The 5,463-nt window shown below is 40.3% G+C and overlaps 1 non-coding gene across 1 annotated transcript; it reads right to left on the bottom strand.

Moving 5' to 3' along the window:
- Window positions 1-1,032: 1,032 nt before the first annotated feature.
- trnar-ccg (transfer RNA arginine (anticodon CCG)) lies at window positions 1,033-1,105 on the bottom strand. The gene has a single exon. It is a non-coding gene; the product is annotated as a tRNA-Arg (tRNA).
- Between the last annotated feature and the right edge of the window lie 4,358 nt (window positions 1,106-5,463).

The raw sequence follows: 5,463 nt of genomic DNA, 5'->3' as shown, positions 1-5,463 counted from the left end.
GGGGTGACGTATGCCGCTGTAATATTTATGAATCATGTGAACGCTGTTTCTTTTTATAGCTGCACCGAAGATTCAATTCTCCTTTCTTCTCTCTTAACACACTATATATTTATATATTGCACACATATATTTGTTTGCGATGTAGTCCAGTAAAAAAGTCTATGTGCGCATTTGACCACAGAGAGGCAGCAAAGCATTCAGTTTACAAAAACGATGGATGCATGTTCCCGTTATCTTCTAAATAATTCATGTCTGTGGAAATATATATAGTATTTATATAAGATTTTCAAGGTCAGCAGTGACTCCGTGTAACCCCAGCAAAGGAGGTTTTACAGTCTGCATTCGTTTGAGTCATTAAGTTTCCTTTTTAGTAGTCCCAGGTGAGACTTAAACCCACAACCACTAGCTCCAGAGGCTGGTGCCTAGTCCATTAGGCCTCTGGGCCTCTCTGGTCCTTTGCTCTCATCTGATGGCCTGAAAATGGCTTTTGTGACATTCAACAGAAAACATTTACCAGCCATCTATTCAACAGTGACCTTTCGTAAAAGGTTTACTTTTAAAATATTCACGTCCTCACAAAAATAAAAATTTTGTGTCCTTTTTTTAATGTCCTTGTCGCCCCTGAGGTGTCTATGGGTAAGACTTGTGGATGTAGAATGTTTCTCTATATAAATGGCCTTTGTTCTGAATTCAAGGTGCAAGGGAAATACTTCCTGTTGTCCCATCCCCACACACTTTAGATCATGGATAGTGTGTCAGCAATGTAGGAAAGAAGAGAAATGCTTTAGATCAGGGACATCAAACCCAAACATGGTATGCCACATGCCACATCTTTGATCTCCAGTGGGATAAACTCCCGTTTTTGCCAGTGTAAAGATGTTTAACTACATTTAAAAAAACTACACTTCTTGATCTATTACTTAAGTGTAGCATGAATCACAACAGGGAGGACTTTATCAGTTGGGTTAGGAGCCTTTGCCAGCCTGCTTTAAATTAGCAACCCTATAGTTCCCCACATTCTGCATGCATTCTCGACCCAGGTGGGACTTGAACCCACAATCCCCAGCTCCGGAGGCTGGTGCCTTGTCCTTTAGGCCACTGGGCCGCTGTCTCCACTTGTCATGGAGCAGGAAGCCTTGCTGGTTACCTGGTGCTGTGACTTGATCAATACTTCTATTCACTGTAACACAAAGAAAGCTAATCAGCGATTATTCGAGGGCCTATGGCCCCACAGTCACGAGAGAAAAGTTTAAAATGAAAGATACTGCAATGTCGTGTGTTTTTGCTTTCAGACAGGAAAATGTGCTGCTGGAATTATCTGGGCAGGAGAAAACAATGCTAACACCCATCACAGCAGTGAGAGAAAAACATCGCACATCAGGAACTGAAAACATTGTTCTGTGCCCTTTTTAAATGTATTTGTCTGCAAAATGCATCCAAGGGTGACACCAGCAAATAAGGGTTCCCTGTCATAAATCTAATTTGCTTCATTATTTATGGATTTTTCCACGTTGTGTTGCAATTGCACATCCTCAGGTTGTTATCTTCTCATTACTGCAGCCGCACTCTGCAACATACAATCTGATCTCAGCCATGACGCAATTATGGCTGCTCTAATCGGTAGGAGGGGCACAAAAGTGCTGCCGCAGGGTGGAGTTGTGTACATGAACATAAACATGTGCTATCAGTGATATTCTGTGTAGTTTTAGATGGAGTTTAATAATTATTTGATGTGCATTTGAACAGATGCATACTGTAACATAACTGACAAAAATTACAGATATATTTTTTTTGGTTTAAATAAAGTACAACTGTTTGTTAGGCACACCTGTTCAGCTTCTTGTTAATGCTAATATCTAATCAGCCAGGCATATGTCAGCAACTCAGTACATTTAAGCATGTAGACATGGTCAAAATGACCCACGTTTCCTAGTCTGATGAGTTTCGATTTCTGCTGCATAAACAACATGAAAGCATGGATCCTTCCTGCCTTGTATCAGCACTTCAGGCTGCTTTTAGTGGTATAATGGTGTGGGGACCCTTATAACCAACTGAGCATTGTTTAAATTCAACAGCATCTCAGTGATGTTGGTTAGTATCTTCATCCTTTTATGACCACAGTGTACCCATATTCTTATGGCTGCTTCCAGCAGGATAATGCATCATGTCACAAAGCACAGATCATTTCAAACTGTTATCTTAAACATGACAATGAGTTGGCTATACTCAGATGGTCTCCACAATCCACAATCATCAGATCTCAATCCATTTGGGATGTGGTGGAACAGGAGATCATAGACATGCAGCCAACATATTTGCAACAACTGTGTGAGCTGCTATCATGCCAACTTTGACCAAAATCCCAGAGTAATATTTCCAACACCTTGTTGAATCTGTGCCACAAAGAATTACTTCATATCTGAAACTTAAGTACTGAAAACTGACAAGGTTTACCTAGTATAGTGTCTGATGGTGTATTTTAAGGTTTATGGTTTTCAACATATACAATGGAAAATAGACATTTATATATTTATACACTGTATATTTGCTCCTTTTTCGTAAAAAGCTCACACACACCTGTTGAAGTGCAACATTTGACTTTAATTATAGATTCATCCATCAAATGCGAGTCAGAGACAGAGCTACAATTTATTTACTGTCAGCTCTGAGAGTCTCAACATATAGATAAAGACACAAATTGTCAATATATTGAACCGAATGGATTAACGCCCCCAAAAACCTACCTATATTATGGATAAGCTGCACAGTTAAATTCAAATCAGTTTGTGTTACAGTTTCTTGACCTTTACAGATGCTGGTTTGGGCCCCAAGGCAGCTTTACACCTCAATACATTTGAAAATCTCTCCTCTCCATGCATAGCATCTCACTTGTGATTCACTGTCACATTTCAGTACCCACCAGTGGCAAATACAGCATATTTACACTTACTTCTTCCTCGTGTGTAGCACTGTGAGTGTATGTGACTTTTCAGAGCCTGTCATGAATCAATGAAGTTCCAAAAGCTTATGAGAAGACATCTTACCCAAGAAGCATTTTGCAGCAGCTGATTGTGTGCTACCCAGTCCCTATCAAGCTGATTGATGAAAGGCTAATCATAAAACGCCCACCAAAGCTCCGGGTCATTGTCTCACAGACCTACTTGGGCCGGTGGGTCTCCCCATGTTCATGAATTTAAAGGTGTCTGCATGTCATTGACTTGCTGATGGACTGCTCTGCTGCGTGACAGACGTCAGGAAAACTCTGAAAGCAAACCTCCATTCTCAGAAGGATGAGTGGGGGTTTAAAGAGTGGGAGGAGCAGAGGAAGGGTGATGCATCCAGTAGTCTGGGATCACTGTGGCTGACTGACGTTCTTGATTCATCATCCAACAGCCTCATGGGCAGCATGGATATATATATAAGCTGGGGCACACCTGCCAACAATAAAGACTCGAGACGTCCACCAACTGACCTCAGCCTGTTACCAAAGTTCAGGGTAAGTATTTACCATTTGGGGTTTACATTTTGCATGTCTAACGCATGCAAATTCTGCGATTATTTTTACTTTGCTTTTAATAACTACAATTGTGCCAATTGCGGCTAATTATAAAATTTCAACCTGCACATAATCCCAAAGGATCTCTGATTTATAACCATCATAAAGTTTCTATCATCATCCAGAATTATGAAATTCAAGTTTTCGGATTAGAGTTTCAGTGATTAGTCCCGAGGTTTAAAAGATTTAATCCTACTTGAAACGGTGTTTCGTGAAGTTTTACTATTGCGCGCAACAAACGCACATTAAAAACAAATCTCCAATTTTATCAAGCTCTGTCTTTTCTTGGTTTTGCGAATAGCTCCTGTTTTCAGTGTCTTCTCAAAAGTGATAAGTTACTTATAACTGCGTCCCTCCGTCCTGTCTTTAGTGCCTTGAGCGACACCGCAGCATGCTGCCCGTGAGAGCGGCTGATGTCCGGCACTGCGTCCTGACGAGCCGCTGGCTGCCCGCAGCTCTGGCGCTGCTCCTCCTCCTCTCCTCCAGCTTCAGCCGCGCTCACAGCACCACAGTGGAGCACGACTTCCACATTGTTCATAATGTAGACAACAGAAGTAAGACCCGTTTTCTTTAAATCATTCCGATTTGACTTTCCCGATGAGGATCAGATGGGATTTACGCGCTCAAAAAAAAAAAAAAGAAGCTAAATAGGCTATTACACTTTATTAAATCAACCACAATTTAATAAAGTGTGTGTCTGAGTGTATGGAATTCAATAGATCTAATGTAATTATTTCTTAATAATCCTATTATATCCATTGAAATCTTTAAACATTATTTCCAGTTATTAAGTTTGAAGATATGCTGTCTGTCAGTGTAACCAGGAGACTTTCTGTTATTAGACTTTAAACTGATTTGGTTAATTACACACTGTTTAATTCAGAGTGAGGAATTGCTAACCGGGTTTTCACCTTCCATCAGCCATCAAATGTAAATTCAGTATGTGGTTGTATCATTTTTGGAGTACTAATACTGGCTCCCCACGCTGGATATTTTGTTATTTAATTAAATGTGTTGAACGCATTTGTTAATTTATTAATACTGTTGATCAGCCTTCTGTGTTGTTGCATATTAAACGTTCTGAACAGATGTGAGCTGTTATACGTTTCAGGAGTTCTTTAAAGACTGAAAACACATTTGGCAGTTAATTTGAAAGGCTTTCAGACTTTACATGGTAATATATCAGAATGCCATTGTTTTAGGTCTGAATCATAGCCACCAAAACACACATTTTTTTTTTTTTTTAAAGGGGGGGAAAGGCAAAATCATGCCGTTTTGTGGCTGTAATAGTACTCTTTGTCCTCACAGTCCCTCCACTAACAGAATATTTAACCACCACTTTCCTAAATATTAATTCTGTTTTCAGACATGGCTGTTAACATCTTGTATGGATCCCTTGCTTTATGTACCACTGATAAACTTGTCTCTGCTTGGTTTCCAGGTCCAGAGATAGACCCATTCTGGTATGTGGGGCGCGGGGTGAGACCCATTGGGCGCTTTGGGAAGAGGCACAGCAGTCTGGAGGCTCTGGGCAGCGATGGGATGCCCGTCGTCAGGACGTTGGAGCTGCTGCTCAGCAGCCTGAGAAACAAGGAGAACCTTGGAAAAGTGCTCGACGGGGAGGACGGTGATTGGTTACCGTGATGTGCTCTCCTCCCCACATCCAAAAACTCAGTTTTATTTTTTGTTTGTTATTTTTTAAAAATCGAGATTATATACACGTCTTCATAATTATATTTCTCTTGTGTCTGTTATGAGCCTCACCCATGTCTGTACATAAAAATGCACTCTATATTGATTAATAAATCAGGATGTCATGATTATATCTGTTGACAACCTTGCTTGTAACTTTCGTGAGTGTGAAGGCAAACATTTTCTTTGAAAAAACAAGCAAACAAAAAAAACAA

Source organism: Oreochromis niloticus, linkage group LG9 (assembly GCF_001858045.2).
Source record: "Oreochromis niloticus isolate F11D_XX linkage group LG9, O_niloticus_UMD_NMBU, whole genome shotgun sequence".
Taxonomy (NCBI): domain Eukaryota; kingdom Metazoa; phylum Chordata; class Actinopteri; order Cichliformes; family Cichlidae; genus Oreochromis; species Oreochromis niloticus.
Note: the sequence above shows the minus strand (reverse complement) of the source record. Positions and strands in the feature narration are given on the sequence as shown.